General features: G+C 48.2%; 1 protein-coding gene across 1 annotated transcript in view; it reads right to left on the minus strand.

The window, feature by feature from the left end:
- The window catches only part of GPAT3 (glycerol-3-phosphate acyltransferase 3), a 546,683-nt gene that overhangs the window by 418,174 nt on the left and 102,172 nt on the right, over positions 1–26,337 (minus strand). The window lies entirely within an intron of this gene.

Raw genomic sequence — 26,337 nt, forward strand, 5'->3', positions numbered from 1 at the left:
CTCTGTAGGGCTCCAGCAGCCTGGCATAGATATCCGCTAATGATCCTCTTCCCCTGCACCCACCCGCCCGAAAATCCCCACGGAGAGTTCGCCAGTGCCACTGCACACTCGGTGCAAGTTTGAGGCTTCTGCCGCCTAGGGCTCCGGAGCTGCAGCCTGCAGAACCCCCGGCCGGCGTACGTCTTGCCATTTCAGGGCCTGGGCTCGGCCCCCAGATCTGCGTGAGCCCGGGGTTTGCCACGAGGCCAGCAGGCCTGCCAAGACTGGACGGCGGCGCGACCGAGACTGGAAGTGGCGGCCACATTGTGAGGAGTCAGGAGAAAACTGTGAGGCGAGTACTGTGTCCAGCGCGGGAGCAGAGGAGGTGAGGTGCTCTCGCTAGCCTTGCCCTCCCATTCGCGCCACTGCTGTTGCTGAGACAGACGCGACATCCCTGCGCCATATTGGGCTAACGGCTGATACCGGCGGGGTACCTGGGCTTCCTGCAGCTCGGCCATACCCTAGCCGTGCACATACCGCACTTCCCTACCATTGCTGAGGCCCCACCGAGCTGACAGCTCCATCGACTGGGTGCTGCGGACTTCGCCCTCGAGGCGCTACGTCTTTTGCTGCTATCCCTGCACGGCACTCCTGGCAGCTATTGGGTACTCGTCCTGCATTCCTCTTCACGGTAGGCTGCCCTGGAGGCATTCACGTACCCCCCCCCGCGCCGCCCGGTGCCGCGTTTGAAGAAAAGGCGACACTTCATTGCACTGCGTGGGGAGAGGACACTACCCCAATTCCTGGCTCCTATCGGACTACATTGCATATAGCGCCCAGAAGACGCGACCAGAGGCGGCGGCTTACTACCTCCCATTGCAGACATGGGGAAGCCGGACAGTCGCCAGCTCAAGCTACAATTCGATTCTGCATCGCAGAAGAAGGCGACACGAAGTACGGGGGATGCCATACAACCCCGGAGCCCGGCCACAGAGGCCTCAACATCGGCCTCTCAGGCCCCAGACATGGCCGCCATGATGCAGGAGATGCGCCAGGGCTTTGCAACTGTAGTTGACAAAGTGGATAGACTTTCCTCCAGAATGGATGCGATTGTCCAAAAGATGGATGTGCATGAAGAACGCTTAACTGAAGTGGAACGCCGCATCTCGGACAATGATGACACCACGCGACGCACGACACCCGACTTGCTAGAATGGACAATGTGCTACGGGTAATTGCCGCCAAAAATGAGGAATTGGAAGCTAGAAGTCGGCGGAACAACGTTCGCGTCACAGGTATTCCGGAATCGACCAACACGGGGCGGATGGAGTTGTACATAGAGAGACTACTTACTGCAGCAGTGGGAGCGGAAGCTCTTTCGAATCACTTTATTGTGGAGCGCGCTCATCGCTCTCTTGGGCCTCAACCCAAACCTGGAGCCCCGCCGAGACCCATAATTGCACGTCTGCTCAACTATCGGGATCGAGATGCGGCGCTACGTGCAGCTCGGGCAAACCAGAACCTGACGTATGAAGGAGTACCCTTCTCCATATACCCTGACTTTACCCCGGTGGTCCAAGAGCAACGGCGTAAGTTCCTTGCGGTCAAGAGGAAGCTACGAGACCTGCAGATTGACTATGCCCTCTTGTACCCGGCCAAACTGCGTGTCACCCACCAGGGTACGCAGCATTTCTTCCTCAATCCCCAACAGGTTGAAGACTACATTAAGACTTTGCCTAAACGACAGAGAAGACCTGCAGACGCTGAAGACTTAAATGCATCAGGTCCTGAGTAACCACCAGCTGGCCTCATATTGTGCTTGATCCCGAGTGCGATTGGATATTCCTTGATCCCTCCCTGCAAAGGGGGTCTACTCCTTCTCTGCGGTGGCCGCGGATGCCCTTGGGGAGCCATGGACGGGTGTTTACCTGCAGGTGGTAATGTATGCCAGGCCCCCACCCCCTAACTCCCTCTCTGCTCTGGATGGAGACCATAAGGGTGGACTTGTACGGAGTGGGAGGACTGGGGGTGGTGAAACGTGCACCTCTGATAGCCCCTACTGGGTGTTCCCCAATGACATTGACTTTGATTCTTCCTTTCTTTTGTTGGATGTTTCCTTGTTTTGTTTTGGTGTATGGGTGGGGGGTGGGACTGGGGTACTGGCGAGTTGGGGCAGCTTCAGTGGGTGGGGGGTGGTGGACTGGTGACCTGGCGGAACGACAATGCACCAGGCGCGATTTGGCTCCCTTTAGAAGAGCCAAGATATTCTGTCCTACGTGGTTGTTTGCTGAGAAATGTTCTTCCTATTCCAGATCTAGTCCTTTGGTTGGGACCTTCGGGGGGGTGGCGGGTGTGGGGGTGCGTTTGGGGTACTGTTGGGGTTCAGTTTATAACATGTGCATAAGATGTCTTGAACTTCTTTGCTTGCCCTGTGGGGGGCGACGTGGATGGGGCCTGGGGATGGAGGGGCGAAGTGGCTATGCTATGTGTTGTCCGGGGCCGCGCAGTGTCACAGGTGGGGAGGGTGCCCCCTCAGTGTTCGGCTCCCTGTTCCCTCTAGGTGTAACTGGGCCGGCTGATGTGAGTTGTGGCCGGTTTGCTGCTGTCAATGTTGGGGCAATACTACGCGCTCTCATCCTGCATGCATTTCTTCGAGATTATACATGGGTGATACGCGCTTAAATGTGATTACTTGGAATGTGAGAGGGTTGGGGGATCATAGGAAGAGGAGACAGATATTGAGCTACCTTGATCGCCACAACGTTCACATGGCTTTCCTACAGGAAACACATTTTGCACCCCACAGATCGCACACCTTTGGAAGTAGATGGGCTTCATATACGGTCTTCGCTAATTACTCCTCATATGCGCGAGGCACAGCAATTCTGGTTAAGCGGACTACGCCTTTTCAGCTGGCTGGCTCCAAGACTGACCCTCAGGGGCGGTATTGCTTGTTGTGGGGTAGGCTGGGACACATGCCGGTGACACTAGCGTCTTGTTATGGGCCTAACTCAGATGACCCACAGTACTTTTCGGCTTTGTGGGCTGCGATAGTGGAGACTGGGCCGCAACAACTTATATGGGGTGGGGACTTTAATACAACCTTACACCCCCCTTTGGATAGGTCACGCCTCCGCTCCCCACCACTACACTAGCGGTAGAGCGGTTCTTAAGGCTACTGTAGCCGGTAATAATCTAATAGATGCCTGGCGCTCACACTGTGGGAATAAGGAGGAGGGAACACACTTCACAGCGCAGGCTAAGTCATGGGCGCGGCTTGATTATTTCCTCCTGACCTCACAGCTATACACGGCACTGATACACGCGACGCATCTCCCTAGGACATATTCCGACCATTCCCCCGTCCTTATTACGTTGTCTGTCTCAGAACTGGGGCCGCCGGTGACGGCGTGGCGTATGCAGCCCTCTATGTTATTAGATTCTGTATTCCAGGAAGAGCTTCGAGAGGAATGTTTGGACTTTTTTAAACGTAATAAGGATTCTGTCCAGGATGTTGAGACCATCTGGGACGCCTTTAAGGCCACGCTCCGGGGTCTCTGTATTTCAAAAGGCTCGGGAGTACTCAAGAGCATATTGAATAGACTACGCACTCTGGAGTCTGACCTGCGAAGTGCAGAGACCAGCCTCAGAGAAAACCCTGACAATGCGACCCTCGCTGCCATACGGAAAAAACTGTCGGAATATTCCGAGGAGGCGGCTAGGGAGGTGAAATTTAGGAACAGGTACTGGGTGGCCAGAAGATATGGTGAAGGGGAAAGACCTGGGAAGGCCCTGGCGGCAACGGTTAAGCTACTGCGCTCACCGACCGTTATATTAGAACTAGAGACGGCTGAGGGGTTAATACTCAGGGACACCACACAAATTCTGAATGAATTTGTGCGTCACTATGGTACGCTCTATTCCACTGGCAGAACGGGCAGACTAACGCTGGACGATTATTTGGAGGACGTATCCTTGGGGTGGCTTAGCGACGCGCAGAGAGCCTTCTTAAGCGCCCCGTTTGAACTAGATGAAGTCAGGGAAGCTATCATGCGTATGAAATCAGGTAAGGCCACCGGACTGGATGGTATCCCTATAGAATTCTACGAAACATATATTGATTTCATGGCGCCGGTGCTGCGGGAAGTCTATGAGGACGCACTGGAGGTGGGACATCTCCCAGCCTCCATGAGAATTGCCCTTATTACATCCCTACTCAAGCCTGGTAAATCCGCTACTAGCTGTGACTCCTATAGACCACTGTCCTTATTAAATTGTGACGTGAAAATTCTTGCGAAACTGATTGCAGTGCGCATCAGCCTCCTGCTTCCTGACCTGATACTTCCAGACCAGGCCGGATTTGTCCCTGGTAGGGCGACGTCGCACAATCTCCGTACCTTTTTCTCGGTCTATGACTCCGTCCACGAAGACCTCCCTATGGCAGCCATCTTTTTAGACGCCACCAAGGCATTTGACTCCCTCGAATGGGACTATGTGTTTAAAGTCCTAGACCGAATGGGATTTCCACCTATCTTTATTTCCTGGATTCGATTATTATACACGCGTCCGGGGGCCAGGGTCCTCATCAACGGGAAACTTTCTTCTGACTTCCCAGTTTCCAGGGGAACGAGGCAGGGTTGCCCCCTATCCCCTCTTCTTTTCGCTATTGCCACTGAACCCCTGGCTGCTAAAATACGACAACACCATCGGGATAGTGCCCTACGCTGTTTTCAGAGACAAATACTTATCTCCATGTATGCTGATGACATCACTCTTTATGTTAGACACCCAGGCGATAACCTGCATCCCATACTCAGGGAATTTATACGCTTTGGTGCCCTTTCGGGGGTCCAAATCAACTGGACTAAATCATGTATTTTCCCCCTCACTGCCTCGACACGTCCGTTTCCGCTTGAGTACCCGCTTGCTTGGTGTGACGGTGATTTTAAGTACTTAGGTATACATATAGCGAAAGATAGAGAGGAGCTGATCCGTGCCAATTATGGCACTGTGATGGATAGAATAGGCGATAATATATCCAGGTGGATCGCACTCCCCCTCTCCATGGCTGGGAGGACCTCGTTAGTTAAAATGGTAATTCTCCCACAACTTTTGTACCTTTTTTTGAACATCCCGTTTCATCCCGGTCCCCATTTCTTCCGGCTTCTGCGCTCGGAATTGCTCCGACTGGTATGGGGAGGGAAGACGCCCAGGCTCAAATGGGAGATCCTGGTTCGACCATACTCACAAGGGGGCTTTGGAGTCCCAGATTTTGAGCTTTACTATCGGGCTGCTCAGGCTCATTATGCATATTTCTGGGTGCATCAGCAGAGATATATGCCTCAACTGGCGGCTGAACACTGGTTAGCCCACCCGACCCCCATTGAAGGCGCGCTTTACTCGCGGATTGAAGGCAGGGATAAGACCCCCAACACGGTGTCTAGCACGGTGACGGCTTGGAGTACCATTACTTTGAAGCTCGACCTCCACCTCCTCTATGCTCCCCTCTTGCCACTGGTCTACCACCCACAGCTCCCGCTTTTGCAGGAGACTGGCTTTCGAAAACTGTTGGAAAAAATACATGTCACTACATGGGGAGAACTGTACCATAATGGCACCTTCCGCACCAGGGACCAGTTGTACGAGAGCATACGGCCGACACCATTAGACTTATTTTACTATATTAGGCTCAGGCACGGGCTACAGGCTATCACACCTGCCTTCCCCTGCGAGCCCCCGGTACTACTTCCCTTACAGAACCTACTGCTTCATGAACAGCCCATTAAACTGGTATCCACACTCTATAGATCTGTCCGTGCCACCATGACTTACACTACTCTACCTGCCAGGCACAAATGGGAACAGGATCTAGCTATGTCCCTTACGGATGAACAATGGGAATTTTGCTTACAACAGACCGAGCGCATTTCTTCGAACAGCCGGTACCGGATAATTCATTATAAGTTTTTACACAGACTATATCATACACCAGCGCGACTACACAGGTTCCAGCTGCGGCCAACAGACACATGCGACAGATGTGGGGCTCCTGGGGCTGACTTCCTTCACCTTGCGTGGGGATGTGCCGAGGTGGGCCGATACTGGGCTCAAGTGTTTCAGGCATTGTCCAAAATGATCCACGCGACGGTAGACCCGTCCCCATTGGTGGCTCTTCTAGGGTATGTTGCGCCTCTTCAGGCGACTCACCGTAAATATGTGGCGCTGGCTCTGCTTCTGGCTAAACGGAGGGTGGCCTGTAGGTGGGGAAGAGGGAGAGCGCCCAAGTTTAAGGATTGGATGACTGATATGGTATACTGCCAGGAGCAATTGCATACTTATTCTGAACTGCTCCCCCCTAACTCTAGGCCTACTGACATCTGGGCCCCTTTGCAATGTTATTTAATAACTGACCCTTTGGAAACAGACAGCACTGGTGGTTAGGATGGTGGGACATTGTGATATCGCTTTCTAAACCTGTGTTATAGGTCCCGGACTGGCCTGTTGCGGTCTGGTATGATGTGATTATTGCCTCTCCCCCCTTCCCCCCTCCCCTCCCCCCCGGGTTCACTAAGGCACTGCACATGTTAATGTTACCTTTCTAACAAAAAAACTGTCAAAAATTGCGAAACACATCGATTGTGCTAGGTAGATGCTGCACTTGTCACTTTGCTATTACAGATGACGCGATTGTATTCGCATTGATAAGCTTTTGTTGCTCCTTGTGATATATATATGCATTGATAGCGGCCGGCCTCCGGGTTGTTGGCGTGACGCAGTGTAATCCTGACAATGCTCAATAAATGTTTTGCACCAAAAAAAAAAAAAACCAAAAAAAAAAACTACATCAGGGTTTATCCCAAAATCTTAGAATTAACAGAATATTGACGGAAGACCGCTTCAGCCAATTTAAGCTTTGAGAGATGGTGAAGTATTGACTTTACAACACCAAGAGCCCAGGGGGAAACACATTTATCAGATAATACGATTTTTTCCACCATGGTTTGAGGAAGCAGCAGGAATTTAAAAGACAGAGTACAGAACAACAACTTAACTCAGAACCCGAAAAAGAGACCACTTAATTTCTTCAAGTTACATTTTTAACTTTGAAACATTATCAAGAGATGTTTAGATCTTGAGCATGTAAACCAGTAACAGGAAAAATAATTAATTTACTTGAGTAAGGAAAATAGAATACGTATAGCAACTAAACAAGATAGACTGACTGATTTGACCCGAAAATATGATTGATATTTCAAAAGGTTTCCCATTGCTGAAAGGTTTCAAGGTACAGATGGATGATGAAGCAATTTAAACAAAATGTTTTTCAAGAATACAATTACACATTACAGAATTTGTAAAAAATGCATTCAGAAATGGAGTGGTTTTGAAAAATTAGAAAACAAGTGGGTGAGGAAACATGAGAAGAAATAGAACGTACTGCAAAAGTGGGATTAAGCTGTTCCTCTATCAAAGGTGCTGGTTGGAGTCACAAGTGACTTGGTCCCTCTATACCCCAAAGAGGGCAAAGGTGGGGATCCTTATGTTGGATCATAATGTCTTCACACACCCTTTCAGGTGTCATGCTTCATCATCTGGGCTGCTCCTCGTTGGGCAGGCGGTGTAATACCCAACGGGCTCCCTAAAAAGGGGCTCTTTGTCGGAGATCTTCTATCCAACTGCTGTGTGATGAAGTGTGGGTATAAGGCCAGCACTGTGTAGACACAGTGTAGTGATATAAAATAGGACTGGGAGTACCTAGAAGGGAAATTTTATTCAGGGGGGTCTCCTGTCCTAATTAAAATCAGTGTTCAAGGCACTCGCCCAAGGAATTTCCTCGCATGGTGGTGACCTTGTTAAAACGTGTGGGTCAACATGTTTCTCGCTTTTGTTTCAATAACCCTGCGATTCATCAGGACCTTAGAAAAAAAGCTATCCACAATTAGTGGTAGGTGGCATACAAAATTGCGCAACCCGGTAATATCTTTTACCTAAAGTTACCTTTAAACCTGCCTGGATCTACCTGTTGTGGGAGACAAAAGCTTTAAAGGAAAGATTTGCGATATTTTAATTGATCACATCTACCGACATTGTCTCATTGTGACTCCAGGGCATTCTAATTACAAATCTGTGTGAACGCCAAGGGGCGTTTGGAGGACAATTTTAAAAATGGCAAGAGGTTTAAAAACAACAGCGGTGATTGTCCGCAGTGAGCTATGGTGACTATTGCCCCTGTGGAAGATCAAAAGTTGGTAGAAGAAATATCTTAAGGAAGGACTCACCCAATAGTTATTGTCCCCGGGGGGGCAGAGCTTGCTCTAGTCTGAGATGGCCGCTTGACTCCCGGGTTCCGCCAAGACAGAAAAATATACTTCATTATCCTTGGCCCCCTCGGCCCCTTGACTCACAATTAGCAGCTTCATCAGCCCGTGGAGCGATCAGACGCCCGCTGCCCGGCTAAGAAGGGCATCCGACAGTTGCCCTGTGCGATCCTTTGGGCGGTAGCGGAGCGGCGGCACAGGCCGAAAAGCACCGGCCTTGCGTGATTGGGGGTCCCAGCGGCGTCGCTCTGCGTGCGGCCTTGGCCAAGTGACTGGGCCCGCTCCGGACGCAGTGGAGCAGCAGAACTGGCGCCGAGACGGAAGCGGGCTGCGAACTCTTCACATGTAAGGCTGAGGCAATTGGGGCCCAGGTACACAGACACAGAAGACCTTGGAGGTAGAAGGCCCCTTTGCTGATGAATTGATCCACCAGGAGACGCCGAGGGCCCATCATGGCGACTCGCAGGTTAGAATCAGGGAGCGGTCCTCACTACCACTGTGACTGAGACAAGGGCATAGGAGCGGAGATAATCACCGGAACCCGGAGTAGCCTGGGTGCTCTCGCTGTGGCTGCGACGTGGCCCGGAGAACCAAACAGGTGCGTGAGTACATTGCGCCCCTTCCCACTGCGGTGACACAATGCAGTAGATCCCTGGAACATTACATGGGGCCTGGACTTCTCCACGTGGGGAGATAAGCAAGAGCAGCTGGTTCACTGGAACGGTAGGCTCACAGACGGAGGAGCAGGCTGGGCACCATTGGAGCACTCAAAAGTCGCGACCCCACAGTGGGACGAGATGTAGTAGGAGCGGCCCGGGGGCATCTACCTCCAGTAGCTGGGGGAGACAGGAGGCGAGACGAGTGCTGGTGACCCCGGCGGTCTGCAAGTCCTACATAACACCAGTGGCGGGTTCAGCAGGATTGGCCCGATCCTGGCTTGGGGTTGCGTGGGTGCCCACTAGCATAGGTATCCACGTTTGCCTTCTGAGGCTTGGGGTCCTTGTGGCTGTGAGCTGATAACGCGTCCTCCTGGATTACCCTGGACGGATCTCAGTTGGTTCGGCTTTGGCAACAACGCTGATGGAGACTGATAGACAATAAGGGAAAGTCAGATCGCGGCCAAACCAAGCTCCCCTTCTCACAGACACGGTCAAAAACGCAGGAAGATGGTGCAGGAGAGGACAGCGGGCAGGCCCCGGTACCCGGAGCAGGAGCAAGATTTAAAAAGTATGTTGAAATCTATGGAAAAGGGCTGCAGGAGGGAATCTCCTCTCTGGGATTGAAAATGGATGCGCTAACATACAGGATGGACAGAATGGGTGAGAGGCTAGATAAGCACGCTGAACATCTAGACATGTCAGAGAAGAGAATTACTGAGGTCGAAGAAGCGCAGACCACTATGGACACAGAACATAAACAACTGGGAAGGGTGATGCAGGTGCTCCAGGACAAAACAGAAAATTTGGAGGCCCGTTCTCGTCACTGCAACATACGAATCCTGGTACTACCGGAGTCCACTCAGACAGACAGGATGGAGACCTTTGTTGAGAGACTGCTGGTGACGCTGCTGGGAGCGGAGGTATTCTCCAATATGTTCATAGTGGAACGAGTGCATCGTACGTTAGCCCCATGCCCGAAGCCGGGGGCACCGCAGAGGCCAATAATTGCTAAGCTTCTCAAGTACAGGGACAGAGACGCAGCATTGCGTACTGCCAGGGAAAAACAGACTCTAACGTAGGAGGGATCCACCATAGCACTCTATCCAGATTTCACAACTAAGTTCCAGGAAGCGAGGAAACACTTTGTTCCGATGAAAAGTTAACTACGTGAGCTGGGGTTAGACTACACAATGCTCTACCCGGCAAAGCTCAAAGTTAACAAAAACGGACAGACCCACATCTTCACCGAACCAAAAGCACTGCAGAAGGTGCTAAAAGACTGGGCTAAAGACAGGAGGAAAACGCCTGAGCGAGAACTACTGGACGAGGCGGCAGGAGACGGGCTGGAGGAGCAAGACTAAGGGTTGAAGCACTACAAAGCTTCTCACAAACTCTACAAGGACCGTGGGACACACAGCTGCTGGCTGGCGAGGCTGAATCGAGGGCGGAAAACTGTGATTTCAATTGCTCTTTTTGAATGATCCGCAGCCCCCTCCCCCCACATGTGGTAACACCTAACTTGCTGATGATTATTTTCCTTTTCTGGGGGGTGGAGGCAGGGGGGCGGGAGGAGACGAAAGTCAACTGTATTGCGACCTAGTTGGGGGGAGGTCCGCTGTGGGTGGATGGGGCGGGGGCCAGGGGGTTGAGTAGTATATGGTTTACGGCCATGAGGTGTGACACACTGAATTTTGTACATCAGATACCATGCAATCGTTTACTGTGTGCAGATTGACGAAAGGCTAAGCTAGACATGAGTGATAGGCAGGAAGGGACTGCTAGCAAGAATCGGATGGGAGGGCTGATTGCTCTGACTTGTAATGTACGTGGCCTAAACGACCACCGAAAGCTACGGAAGGTGGACTCCTCACCCGGGTTTTTAGTTGCCAGGTGTTGCCCCGCACACTCTCCGATCACTCGCCGGTGCTGTTGGGCATTTCTCTCCCGCAGAGGGCCCTCCCCCCATTTACATGGAGATTCCCACCGTACTCATAGCTTGACCCGGTGTTGTTCCGAGAACTGCATGAAGCGATAGAGACAAATTTTGAAGCAAATGTAGGGTCAGTGGACAGTTTTCAAACAGTATGGGAGGCGTTCAAGGTCTTTGTAAGGAACGTGACCATGAGTAAACATTCTGGTGTTCTGCGCTCGATTCGCCAGAGGTTGTCGCAATTAGAGACCCGTCTGGCTGACTGTGAGGACTGACTGATGACACAAGACGCGGAGGCCGCCCGTGAGGAAATGAAGGGACTGCTTGCAGAATATCAGGAAGAAGCAAATGCGGAGGTTAGACACCTGGGCAAGTACACTATAGCTAGGACATATGGAGCGAGGGATAGGCCAGGGAGGGTTCTAGCCAACATGGTAAAGCAGACAAAAGTCGAGAGTAAGGATCAATGCGGTAAAGTCAAAGGAGGGTGCATTGCTCACAGCGAAAGAAGGGATAGCGCAGAGGTTCCTTGAATACTACTCTGATTTGTACGCGCCACGCGTGACGGGTAGCGAAGAGGTGGTCACGGACTATTTGGACCACATCAAACTCCCGTTCCTGACGAATGTGCAACATGAGTTTTTAATGCTCCCTATAGAATTTGACGAGATTTGCGATGCATTGGAGGGTATGCAGGCGGGGAGCACACCAGGAACTGATGGCTTAACGGTCGAATTTTATAAAACTTTCCTGGAACTACTGCTCCCGCACCTATCCACCCTGTTTACAGATATTGAGTCTGGGTAGATGCCTTGCACAATGAGAGAAGCGCTGATAGTCGCCATCCCTAAGCCTGACAAGCCCACAGAGGAATGGAGCTCCTATAGGCCACTCTCATTACTTAATGTATATACAAAATTATACGCGAAAGTCCTCGCAACTAGACTGGCACTGTTGACACCTGAGCTGGTTGCCCCACAACAGGCGGGGTTTGTTGCGGGCAGAAATATTACTTACGACTTACAAACGGTTTTCGGGGCTATACAACACACGAGACCGGACGCGAGGGCGATAGCAGTTTTCCTAGATATGGAGAAGGCCTTCGACTCCGTGGGGTGGTCTTTCATGAAAGCTGTACTCGCGAGAATGGGGCTGGGCCCGATATTCCTGCAGATGATATCAGTGCTGTACACAGACCCGACAGCACGTATTAGACTGGGTAGTAAGATCACCGAGCCAATCAAAATTCGCAGAGGCACTCGGCAGGGTTGCCCCTTATCCCCGCACTGTATGCTTTGGTTGCAGAGCCACTAGCGTGCGCTATGCGTGAATACCACTCACACCGGGGACTTAACTTCCCGACTTATCAACTAGTTATAACAACGTATGCGGACGACACCTTACTCTACGTCCGAGAACCCGAGTCAAATCTAGCCCCGTTACTACGAGAAGTGGTGAGGTTTAGGGCACTCTTGGGATTGACGGTAAACTGGGATAAGTCTATTGCGTTCCCCCTCACGACAGCTACAGAAAGGTTTGAGATGGACTACCCTCTGAGGTAGACCTCTGAACCCGTGAGGTACTTGGGTTGCAGCTTCACAAGGATGCCGAGACGGTTTTCCGTGAGAACTACGGTAGGGCTATGGACAGATTAGAGGATAACGTTGAAAAACGGATCTTGCTACCTCTGTCCCTGCTTGGAAGAATCTTAATATTGAAAATGGTCATATTACCTAGACTGCTGTATTTGTTTACGAATATTCCTATAGTGCTCCCAAAGTGTTTTTTTGCTTGGCTCACGTCGCAAATGATTAAACTTGCATGGGCTGGCAGGCAGGCAAGGGTGCAAGGGAAAATTATGGTTCTCCCGTATCAGTTAGGCGGCCTTGGTGCTCCTGACTTCGAACTATACTATCGGGTGGCGCAGGCGGCTCACTTACATCGATGGGTACACGATAGGGAAAATGCACCTTTTGTTAAACTGGAGAAACTCTTCGCTGCCCCATTGCCCCTGCCGGCTGTGGTCTTTGACACACCAGACAGACGTACAGGCCTACTCGACTCTTCAAACTCTCCTAGGCATGCCTGGCACGCTCTCCTGCAGTATCACGCCGGAGCGTTGTTATATGCTCCGATAATGCCCATTGAGTGGTTGATCTGGCTAGCACCATGTAGGGACAAAGGAGTGATTAAGGCAATGAAGGCTCTAGGTATACACACGGCTGGAGACATGTACACGGAAGGGACCCTTAAAAAAACGTTCGATATAGCTGCACTGGAGGTATGACCCAACATGTTACAGCGCTTCCAATTCCACGGAATTAGAGAGGCTTGGCAGGAACAACTGGGGGACGACCTGCAGGAGCCCCCAGAGCTAATGGAACTCACACTGGTAATTAAAGCTGAGGAACTTAAGAAAGTGGTCGCCACTCTGTACAAGATGACCATGTCCGAACGAGTGGCTGGGTACAACAAGGCACACCTAGCCTGGCAACGAGACTTGGATACAATCATCTCTGATTAATTGTGGCGTTATTGTTGCTCTGATACGCGGTCTGTCTCCCTGAATGGTAGGCACAGGCTGGTACACTTCAAGTACATTAATGGAGTATACCACACCCCAGAAAGACTGCATCGGTTTGGCTTGCGCGACAGCGTGGCGTATGGCAGATGTAATACACCGGATGCAGGGTTCATACATTTGGCGTGGGAGTGCCCGGGGTGCAACACTTCTGGAGGGAGGTGTTTCAGGAACTAAGTAACATCCTACAAGGAGAGATAGTCCCGTCCCCGCCGCTTGTGTTGCTGGGTTATTCCAAGGCATTACCTAAGGCTCAGAGTAGGATTGTGGATATGGGGATGCTGATGGCGAAAAGGAGGTTAGCAATGTGTTGGATGAGAGGCCCGCTCCCCACGACAGCGCAGTGGATTGGTGATTTGACATACTGTTGCACGCAATCAGAGAACTACAATGACCTCCTTCCCCTCAAAAGTAGACCCAAGAATTTCTGGGGATTATTCTTTGATTATAGGAGGAGAAGTGGAGCGGAGACAGCAAGCGTTGAGGAGGTTGGGCGGGGTAGCACCCCCTGGGCAGGCAGATGAAGGTGCAGCGGTTGACTGAGTAAACTCTCTTGTTTGTACACTATTGTACTAGGAGCTCAAAGTACATTGGTGGGCTTGGGCTACATCTGTCTAGCTGGGTTCTGGTAGAACTCTTTCACGATGAGTTACACAGGGTAACGTGATTACGATTGAAAAATACACGCCTCTGGTATGTTTATGGTTGCGTTTCTTTTTCTGTTTTACCGTTTTCTCATCATAAAAAGCGATGTTCCAATATTGGCTGTTCTAAGATGCAAGCTGATGCACTACTTATTTTATGAAATCCATAAGTTGAACGCCGCCCGCCCTCCGTGTTGGGGGCTGAACGGCTGTGTATAGTTAACTGGGATATGGTATGTTTACCCGACTCTGCTTTCCGGAACACATGGTAGTATATTTGTAAGCTGCACCGCACGCATCGCGATGAATAAATAAATAAAAAAATAGTTCTTGTCCCCAGGCTTTAACAGTGCTCAGTGGAGTCACGCATAAGGCTTTGCTCCTGTGTGTGATAAACTGGTTGTGGGGAGATAAAAACATAATATGTACAACCCTTGTAATCGCACCTTGTTTGAGCGGTAACTCATCAAACCCCCAAGAAGCATCAGGCTGTCACAACATAGGTCTATAATGCTGTAGTGCTACTGAAACTAATTAGCATTAAATAACAGAGTAAAGAAAAACCTTGATGGCACAGTACATCATATTAACTGCTGGCCTTACAGAATTGTGAGTATGTAAGCATTTGGCAGTGCTATGGCAAAAAATGAGGTCAACTGTGTTAGGAATCAAAATTAAAAATTATGCTGGCCGAAAGTTCCGTGAGGCGGCTGTTTAGGTGGTAACCGTTAGTGAAATATCTAGCAAACATGTTCACTGTTAACCCTTGAGCCTAATGGAGTTATAGGCTAGTATGCGGCAATAGTGGTATGGCAAATCATGAGGTATACCGCGTTGGGGATAGGAACTATGCCGGCAGAAAGTTGCTTGAAGCGGTTGTTAACAAAGAACCTTAGGGGCATCAACAACAGTGAGGCCAAGGAAAGGTGAACCGTGCCTGGGATTTAAGTGAAAAATCACAATTATGCCGGCAGAAAGTTGCGTGGAGCGGCTGTGGGGTGGCGGTGTATTGTCTAGGGCGCCCGATTAACATAACAGCTGGGAAAGTTATAATACAATACACGAGCCCGCAGTGTTCCATTATAATTGCGTGCTTTGAAAACCCAGTGCCAATATACATTTAAAGCTGGCTTTTGCAAGTGTGACCGCTTGTTAGCTATCTATCTCTGCTAAAAATGCAATGTCATAGGAGCGCGGAGAGCACGGTGATCGTAAACGAGTGTTTAGTGCGCAATGATGAGCCCGTAGAGTGCTCGTGTATAAATGGCCATGGTACGGAGTCTTAATCTGAGTGAAAGTTCGCCTAGCGTGCAGAGCAAGTGGGTGTAGCTGTATGGTGGCAGAGCCTAGGCTGGTTACTCATGGTTGCCGGGTTATGCATGGGTCTCTTGACCAGCCCAATCCACCGGATCCTGGAGGTGCCTGTGCTGCCACTGATGCGAGATTAAGTCAGACTCGTGGGGATCATGTGATCAGTCACATAGCGCTAAAAGGGGAGGAGATCTTGCCACACTAAGGTGGCGGCCATTTCTTAGCTGGTTTAGCTCATGGAAAGTGGTTGAAAGCCTAAACAGACTGGGATCCTGTGTCAGTGTAGTGTCTCATTTGACTCGGTGTATTGTTCATAAGGTTAACAGTACCTATATCGCTCACAAATATCGACATCAACAGCGACACTTATTTTATAACACAAATAAGTGTGAACAACAGTAATAGTGCCGGATGCCCAATCCAATACCTGGGGGGGTGCCATGTTCCTAGGATTGTGACTCTTCGAGTGTTGACAGTGTGATGTACTTGAAAAGAGCAGCTCAATATGTACAAGGCCCTGTGCTTGAGAACAAATGATGCCTGGTTAATGTGGGCACATTCAGCAGGGTGCGGTATCTATAGAGATGCTTAGCAGATCCTTACGTTTTACCCCATTGTTTAACTTTTGGTCTGTGCAGCTTTTGTTTCAAGTTTACAGGGAACTCCAGGGTAAATCCCCGTTTTGAACCATTATAGTGTGTTGATGAGCGGTGTATCCATCTTTGTTCTCTGGTAACGAGGTTTCTCTTTGAGATATTAGAGGAGGCTTCCAAGATGACCCACTTGAGGGAATCTGGTGTGTGCATTTTATCCAGGTAGTGGGTACACATCTTGGTATTTGTTTTGTGGCAGCGGAAACTACTGCGATGTTCAGAGATAAGCTGTTTTATGGGTTGTGTGGTCATACCTACATAGTAGAGGTTGCAAGGGCATGTGAGCAGATAAATGCAATTAGCAGTATTGCTGTTTGTGTGTGTGTGCATCTCCCACACAAAATCTAGAAACCACCAGAAACAGTTGGAGAAAATAAATAGGGTGAGGAAGAAGCTTCAGATTATCTATTGAGAAGAACAGCGGGAGGAAGGTGTGTTCATGTACCACGGGGCAGAGGTGAACTTGCAGCATTTACAAACAATTTTTCAAAATTGAGAGACAGCCTGTACACAGGTACACACAAGTTGAAAGATTTGTTAACATTTCAAAGGTGTTGTGGGTTGATTTGAAAATGATCTTGGACACTGCAGTGCAAATTGATTTGTGGGCTGAATGCAAGGTTATTGTGCAATGGCCACGTGAGGAGCCAACAAGCGATGTTCGCATGAATGCACCATCTCCTGTAGAAAATGAAGCAGTAATGACTTTCCTGGAAGGTAGAGTGCCTCCAAAAGTTCTTGATTGGGTAAATATTAAAAGAACCTCACAAGAACCAAAAGAATCAGAGCATGATTATTTTTAGTGATGGTTTCCTGCGCTAAAATATCCAAATCTGCACAAAAAAGGGTATTTGGTTCAGAGTAGGTGTGTTTCCTGTATTAATAATACAGTGGGTCTGAGCATCTTAGCATAGCGAAGAACTGCTGCTCACTTAATATGATCTAGAAGGCCATTGACAACTTAGGACAGGACTTGAAAGTCAACCATTGGCACTCCATGCAAATGTATGTCTCGAACCTCAGTGGGGGACAGAAGTCAGGCTGTTGAGGGATGTAGATGTTTGTAGCCTGCAGTGGCGGCTCCTCTATAGGGGTGTTTGGGCACCGCCCCCCTGCTTTCTTGCCGTCCGAGAAGGCAGAAACATAAATGGTAATAACTACCATTTGTTTCTGCCTTCTTGCACGGCGAGAAAGCAGAAGTTCCTGGTTGGGGGTGGGCGGTCCTGCTCGTGGGCAGGGGGGAGTGGCTTGCCCACTGTTGTTCATACTGACTGTTTAGGCAGCCTGAGGCCGCCCAAACAGTCAGTATGAACAACAGTGGGCAAGCCACTCCCCCCTGCCCTTGAGCAACACCGACCACTCTCCCTGTTCGCTATGTATGCTGCAGCATACATAGAGAAAATGGCTCGGCTTGGGCAGCGGCCTCACCAATCACAACGCTGCCATTGCAGCATTGTGATTGGCTAGGGTAAGGAGGGAGCCTGCCTGCTGGCTGCTTCAGTGCTTCCTGTATGAACACGCGGGAGCGGGATCCGGTTGCAGCTTTATACAGCGTCCAGGAGGAGGTGGCGCGTCACCCGGGTGTAAGGTAGGAACATGCCTGCCGCGACTGCTAGGGTTTTGTATTTACAGTCACCCTGTTTTATGAGCGCTCCTTAAACATAGGGTCAGCGGCTCGCCGAGGACCCTACCCTCAGTTTCCAGAGTGGGAATGTGTCGGAGGAAGTTAAACACTCTTGTGTGTGGTGCTTCTGTTCTCACTTGGCGTTCACCCTTAGGGCTCCTAGTCCCCTCACTCTCCCGAAAACAGTCTGCTAGTGAATAGTTTTGAAAATGTCAAACCACCGTTTGTATTGTAAAACTTGGTGAATTGTTTACCGTGTTTACTTACCTGCCCCTGTATTTAACACACACCATCCCGGCAGAGCAGTAAACTTCCAAGGAATTCACGTTACGGCTGTCTTGTCAGCTCGGGCTGCCCACGCCTATCGCAGAATCAAACATGAATTTTGTTTTCCATTTTAAATTCATTTTGCTGAGCTTAAGGTCCAATTGTCTGGATTCAGGGTGAAAGAATGCAAGTACCAACTGGGCGGCATGGCAACACTGCGTTGTGCAGCAGCCTCGATTTTGGGAATGTGCTTTGGTTCCCATGCCCTCGAAGTACCCCTTACGCCCCTTATGCTTTAGATGATGCAGAGTATTAGCAAGGCTGGAGCCAAGCAGCAAGCGTTTTTCAGCAATGTGCCATCATGAAAGAATCGCAGAGAAATCTAGTAGCAGAGAAAAGATAAATTCATTTTAAAAATGGGAATACATTTTCTGTATTATTCACTGCCCCTGTGGCTTTTCTTGTATGTCCCATGTGCTGCTTTGCTAATGGGCAATGTGAAATGTTATGTCCTCTTTCATTTGGCTTGTGTTTGTTTGAGGGAAGGGGTTCATTATTTTAATGTGTGAGCAGGTCCATTATGGTTGTCCTCTTAATCCGCTGGGTTCCCTGCTGTTTCCTATGCCTACGCACTCGTGTGGTTTTCTCCACCGTGGTCATCAGAACCCTGCCAGCAATATGCATGCAGGGCAGGTGCATTATTTGCTATTGTTAAGCATTTCAGTGCGAGAGTTCTGAAGCCACACCCTGCTGGTAACCTGCATCTTGATTCTGAAACACAGAATTCATGGTGACTGGAGGATTCCTGCTCTGGGTTTGCGAGGAGTTGGTTACTTTACATTTCTTCAAAGGTCTTTCTAAGCTCAGTAGGAGAGCTTCGGATAGATCGCAGTACGTCCATTTGTATGTGCAGAGAAGACTCAAAGTAAGCGTCCCATCAACATACAGGTGCTTGGGCCGTGCAAGGCTATGGAAACTAGCAGGGACTGGTCACGTTCCTTAGTGTTCACAAAATTCTGGGGACAGGTTGCGAGGGTTTATACTGAATAATGGATTAGTGGGGTATTTGGGGCGTGTGTAGGGAGCGGGGCTTCATCATCTAGGAGCCGACAGTCCGCAGGAAGTCTCCAGAATGAAACATAGAAGGTTAGTACACTGCTTTGACTCCTATGGCACCTAGACAAATATAATCAAATACTGACGCTTCGTGTTTTTTCCTCAAAGTTATGGCATTTGGCTGTAAATATGTTATTGTTGTTATCTTGGCTCAGCTGTGAGAAGAAAGGAGTGGGACGTAAGGGCATCGAGTTGACTTCTGTCCTCCGCTTCTTGTTATTTAACCTCTGTCCCTTCTTTCTGGGTATTTAACCAATTCCCTGTGGTTATTTAACCTCCGTCCCATGGCTCTTGATATTTACCCTCTGTCCTCTGGCTCTGGTTATTCAACCATTGTCCTCTGGTTAGTTAACCTCCATCCCCTGGTTGTGGTGATTTAACCTCTTCGCTCTGATTATTTAACCTCCGTCCTCTGGTTATTTAACCTTTTTTCTCTGGCTGGGGTAATTTAACCTCTTTCCTCTGACACTTTCTCAAATTTGCCTGAAAATGCATCATTTGCCTACTCTTTTTTCAAAATGTTCTCAAGGTGGTTTGAGCGGGCTTGCTTTGCTCGCTTCGCCAAAGCGATACGACAATCGTTTTATGCCTCCCCACCTTCAAATGTCACCAGCTGCCACTGGTAGCCTGCGACTGTGGATGTATACAGGATCAAGCATGTGTTGAAAACTTAACCAACACTTAACCAAACAACAACATTTATTTGAATCTCTCCCCCCACCTACCCCCAACTCCCCACCCTTCCACCTAAGCAGCATCTGTTGGAAATGTTCTACCTCTCAAGTGCAGAGTAACAAATGTATATGGCCCAGGGTCCAGGCTGCCAGTCTATCATTTCGTAATAAGGTGGGCGCTCTTTTCTCCACCTTGTGGGAGTTGGAGAATAAAAAGTGAATGCAGAGAGTCCCCTTTTTAGGTCGAAGCCTGCATTGCAGCGCATGCGCTGCTGCAGGCAAAGCGATATTGTGAGCAGGGGATTTCAGTATGGCGTGAAGCCACCCCCCTTTTTTCCATTGGCAGGCCTCTGGAAACGGAGGCCTGCCAGTAGAAAAAGCTCCTGTTTAGCAGATTTGTCTGCTCTGGATCCCGCCTCCCGAGGACTCCATGACCTGCCTTACGGTAGCACGACAATATTTTTTTAAATATTGCCTTGGCAACCATGAGGCAGGTCAGGGAGTCCTGGAGGGGCGGGATTCAGTATCCTGTTCCCGCCCCTTTTTGTGTGCGTGCGGTTTTCGTCATTGTTGCCTCGTTCTCCTTGCTGGAAGGAGGCATTGCAGTGGATGGACCCTCCTTGTTTTTCTTCTGGGTGTAAGAAGTAGATGGTTTTTATCTTAAATGTGTTATTGCCACTCTGAAAGTTGTTGCGCAGTTTCGGTAAGAATAACAGATGTCTAAGAAGTGAAACTGCAACTCAGATAGCTTTGAGGTCCTTTCCCCTGGCCTTCCCATTTGTCATCCCAGTTAAGTAATTTGTTATCCTTGACAGCACGCATGGCTGTAATTTCCTTTTTTACAACAGGACGAAATGTCTCATTTTGCAGTTTGTTTCAGAGTATGCGGAATAAATGCATGATATCTTTAACAACTAAAGAAGGTGGCACCCTGTTTACCCAGTAGCCCCATCATCAAAACGTTCATGTTGTAGATAACACTTTACATTCTGAAACGTGAGTTTTTATTTGGTATGCACACATCTGCTCGTGGTCCCACGGTATTCCCAAGTCCATGCGTTGAGTATCTCACCCGCTCCAGATTTTTGGTTAGTATTCCTAATTTAATGGGATAAACCGAGGCATCAACTTGGGAAACTTGAACTATTTTCAGTGGGGTAGTTCCAGTACAGAATGCTCAGACTTTTGCCTTAGTCACGTAGGTAGGTTTGTGTGCCACTGCTGCAGACATTAATGATTCCTAATGGAGTGACTATGAAGGAGAGGCTTGGACTAGAGGGATATGAACAACCATGAAGTTGTTTTCTTGACAATAGTGACAAGTATATCTAGACAAGAGAGGTGTGAAATGTTCTTTTGTGCATATTCCCGAAATTACGGTAATTGTTTTTATTGCGAATAGCGCGTTACGGCGCAGAGTGGCTTAATGGCGTTATTTAAGGAGTTTCACATAACAAGCTTATTGGGAAACGACCAAAATTAACTGGGCCTAATCTTGGCACTTTTTTATTTTGGGTGGCACTGAGTAGAGGAGGATCACTGCCACCTTGCCAGGCTGCTTAGACATCAAAACATACGGTGTTAAAAGTCCTCCTTGCTCACACTTTTGGATCATAGTGGTCTAAGGAGTAAAGGGGCGGGCCTAATTGTGCTTTTGCTACACAAATAAAAACTAGTCTGGCAATTTCTGTTTGTGTGCATTAGTGAGAGCTTGCTGACAGGAGGCTCCTGCCATTGATAAAAGAATGTGGACGACACCTTTTTGAATAGCAATACTGTAAAATACATGTTTGCAGGAGATGTAGGGGGTGGCTAAATTGTTTGTTCTAAATAAGGGAATGGAGCGTTATAATCGGGACCACTGGAATTATGCAAAATGTGACGTTTTGGGCATAATTATAGCTTCGCTGCATTTACTACATAATCTAACATCTCCTGCATAATCTGCAGATTTTAATAAATTGTTTCTATTTCAAACGGTTCAAAAGTTACTAAAAACAGCGACATCTGTTGCTGCGCAGTGGAAGCTTGCTTGGACACTTATCTGTCGCTTATTGCTATATTTGGGAGTTCAACTGGTACTAATAAGGTGCAAACAATGCCCAGACTGTTAACAAGTGTACAATGTACAAAATTAAATTACGAAATAATGAAGCAATTCTGTCACAAAATATGCTGCATTACGCTGCATAACTTGCCTTTTCTTGGTACATAATTTACTCAACCCGGTCACATAATTTGGCCCTCCCTTGCCGCAAAATTCCAATGACCCGGATTATGACAAGGACTTCCCCTTCAACGGAATCGTGTGATCCTGGATAAATTAAATCCTTTCGCTTCCCCAGTATCTCTAGCTGATACAATTTAGAAGTACATAGAAACAGGCCTATTGCTGGTATTAAGGGAACTAAATAGAACCGTAAATAGACATGCTGCATTTGTTTCCAAGTATTCCCAATTGTTGCATATATTTTTCACAAGAAGAAGGCCGGAGTAGTCCAAATTTCAATGTCTACAGTTCTCCTATACAGCTTTTCTAAGGTGTATGAACAGTGAGTGTTATGCTTTTGAGGTAATTGGTCAGAAAACAATTGGTGCCCAAGATAAATTATCCTTTATAAAGAACGCCAAACAAGTGCTAGTGAAAAAGTGAGTCTGTACATTGATCAATCCGTAATATATTCTTACTTCTTTACTTGTTGGACATTTTATGCTTTTGCCCGCAGCGGTTTCCATTCTTTTCTTTAATCGGGCACTTATGATGTTTTCAGAAGTGGGTTGTTGGAGACGGGTGCCTGCTCGGATTTTCTGTTTGAAATTGTCCCAGAAGCCTCTGGGTTCAACTGATCTGCGGAGGCTGCAGTGGCAGATCTCTAGAAACATGGCATGTGTGTTCTTCAAAGAAACACAGTGTATATGGGCCAGGCTGTGGTGGTATTTGGTTGATGGATGACAAGGTACTGGGTTCACAATTTGCTTTTATGCTCCATTGCTGCTCCTTTTATACAACTTCAGTTCTCAGCCACTCTACAGCTGTGCCTCTGCCCTACCCAGGTTCTCACACGTGCGTTTCCTTAGGATTACACAATCAGGGATGCTTGGGCGGAAGTGGTGTTTCCTGCAAATTGGTTAGTTTCTGATGGGGGCAGGGATGGTGAGGTGTGTGACATTTCCTACTCGGCCGCATTCGGTTGTTGAGTAATTCAGACAATTCACATATAAAACTAACGGATCAAGTCCACCCTTTATATTAGTGGTCATGTAAGGCCGGCTGTCCTTCGGCGCCCATGCTAGTTTCTCATCCATCGCACTTTACTCCTCTTCGCTGTCCATGCCCTGCACGAGTGCTGTGTACCATTGTGTACTCTTCAGTGTCCAAAACCGACTCTCGGCATGTAATATGCTCTGCTCCATCAAATGGTCTCGTATTGCGCTAGGTTCAGCTTTTTTCCCCACTCTTGTGCTCTGTTCCACCGCCTTCATTCTCTAGCCCATTCGTTTCCACTATCCTGGCATCAGTGGTCCTAAGCATTCGGCCCTGCTGTCCTATTGGGTTCCCCTATATATTGATGCCACACAGTTCTTTCCTTTTCTGCTCCCCATTAAGTGAGCTACCCATTAACACTGTCCTGCGTGCACTCCCCTGTTGTCCAGACATGCCTTTCAGAACTGTGTTGCCCAGCTTTCCTTCGGGGTCCCCTCTCTTCTTGCATTGTTTCATCCTTTGTTTACCCATCCCATTCTCCTGTGCTGTTTGCTGTGCTCCCGTTCTCGCCCATCAGCCTGCCCTGCTTTTGTTCAGTGGGGCAGTGCTCAGTTCGCACCCACAGCTCTTCATTTCAGTATACTGTTATCAGCGCAGCCTTTACCCAGTCCCATTCACTGCCGATAACCCGTAGCCCAACCCCATCCACTTTTGTTTTTAGGTCTCGCCTAGGCAGTGCTTGCGCTGTGTCTGCGAAACATGCTGTATTCAGGATGTGGGCATTAAAAGCTCCGCCCATTTTCTAGGGCCAACCCTGTTACGTGTGGTGTTACTCAAAGCTTGTAAGCACTATTTCTTTCTTTAAAGTGGAGCACTGGCAACCAGTGTGTGTGGTTTACAGAGCTCTGTTCTAAACAGGGCTGTAAATCTTGCTCTTATCTTACCGCATTTGTTGAGCATTCAAAGACTAAGGTCTGTTTTGGTTGTAGCTGCCTCCTCTTCCTTCCTGCTTTTGAAACGCACGGCCTGGCGTCATGGTCCCTGCCTTCCTATGTCTGCTGCTGCCTCCGCCTCAGACCGCAACACGCATTTGCAATGCAATAGGTCTCACATTAGTAAGAGTTTGAGCGATTGGCATTGTAAATAACAATGCCTTTTATTTATGTGTTTCGATAACCTGCAAGCGGTGCGTAAACACGCACTTTGTACATTGCCGTTGCTTAGGAGAAGCAAGGCTGGCAGTAATTGCACCTCTTTGCCAGCCTTGCTTCTCATAAGCAAGAACGTATAAGTACAAAGTGGGTGTTTACGCACCGCTTGCAGGTTTTCAAAACACATAAATAAAGGGCATTGTCATTTTTCAATGCCAATAGCTCAAACTCTAGCAAATGCGAGACCTATTGCATTGCAAATGCTTGTTATCAAATGTTGGTAGTTTACAGTCTATGAAAGCTGCGATTTTCTCAATTCCTACAATGTTGCAAAGCTTGTGCAACCACTCACAGCACTCTGGAGTGATATCAGGAACACATCATACAAAGATAGCCTGCTTAGCCACACAGAGTATTGTTGCAATTGCTTTTCCTTTAAGAGAGTACAGCGGATAAGTCAATGCATTAAGGAGGCATAACAAAATGTAGCTAGTATGGTTGGGGCTATTGGTATCAACAATCTCATTTCTATCTCTCAACACTGCTTCACAGTATCTTTTAAGTTTAGGGCGATGCCAGAAAAGGTGAGTCAGAGTGCCCATTTCCCCACAAAGTCACCAGCAGATTTCTGAGCTGCTGTGCTTCCATTTCAGTAGTGTATCTCTTTGAGCATCACCTGTGTCCCAGCAGTACTAAAGGAGAAGTGACAAGCTCTGTGAAAAATATCAGTCCATTCTTTGGAGGTAAATGTATGTTCCACCTCCACCTTCCACCTCCTCTGAGTTTGAGATTTACTAGTGACCGCAGCTTTATTCAGTGATACATACATGTTGGGGAGAAAACCCTTATCACCAGTTATAATGATCAGCTAATTCTCAAATTTGGTGAGGTCTGCTAGCCGAAAGACTAATTAAGGGTTGCGCGACCCAGTGTTTAACGGCGTAATAGTGCCAGAGTTCCCAGCTGGGAAGCAAAAACTATACGGCAACTGGGGGAGTCCAGTAGGACTGTATGCTTGAAGAGGTTGCCAATATTTTTACAGTTGGCATCTTGCCAGTTATGGAATGTATTATCATTCATAGCTGGGGGGGGGGGGGGTACAGAGTTGCCTACGACTGGGGTGAGAGGAGAGATGTGGGAGGACAATCCCTTCAAGATCTTGACCCTGTCCCAGGCAGCCACCGTGGCCCTCATGATTGAAAAAATGTAAACTTCATTGGGCCAATATTTTTGTGGAGATAATGGGACCTTCCAGATATGGAGGCTGGTGACTCATTGATCTATGAAGTACCAGTGTTTTTTGTGAGTGTCCTGTTCCATTCCACCATATATCAAAGCTAAGCAGCCATGTAATAGTAGGCGCAATGCCCAAGCCACTCTTCCTCCTGGAAAGGTAGGCCCATTTCCTAGCCTTGCAAGACTTCTTGTTCCTTCAGCTATAGTTCACATTCATGCATAATGCAGAGTATCTTGGAAAGAAGGGTCATTTTTAACGCCACTATTATGCCCACTCATTAAATACCTCCTCCCCCAAATGTTTTTAGATCTAGAAGTGCTATATCAATGAGGTGGGTGTAGCTGTGGGCTGCTGTTTTCTCCGGAGAGGGGCAGACTTTAATCCCTAGAAAGGAACCCAGTGCCTTGCCTATAGAACCCGAAACCGAATTTTTTCCTATCTAAGACCAAACAATTCAATAATCCAATGCATTGTTTGGTCTTAGGCCCCATTGCCCATCGAAAGATAGGAAAAAATTCCATTTTGGGTTCTAAGGGGCCAGTAGTATGTGTGTGAATCTTAATTAGCATGTCTGAGGTAATGTGGTATGAATGTCGAAAGCAATGACTGGGTGAGTTGGCGTGTGATATTTCCCTGTATATAGATCAATTTTGTCTGATTATTAGATGTGGTGTCTTTATTTTTCTTAACATTACATGTTGAATGTGGCGTGGTCTTTTTTTAGAAAGAAAGTTTAATAAAATAAATAAAGATTGTAGTTTTCAAATAAATAAAGATTATTGAATAATCATGGTACATCGTTACTAGCAGCTTTTTGTGCCTGGTAAAGTAATTTGAACAGTCATCAGTATTGGCATCTCTGGTTGTTTTGTAGTTTATAGGCTCAGCCTTACTGATTAGAGCCACACCCAATTATAGTTCTTGCTACTATTAAATCCCCTGCATAGAAGGCGATTTTACATTCCTGACAGCCTATGGCTATACCTGT

The sequence above is a fragment of the Lissotriton vulgaris genome, chromosome 3_1, assembly GCF_964263255.1.
Source record: "Lissotriton vulgaris chromosome 3_1, aLisVul1.2, whole genome shotgun sequence".
NCBI lineage: Eukaryota > Metazoa > Chordata > Amphibia > Caudata > Salamandridae > Lissotriton > Lissotriton vulgaris.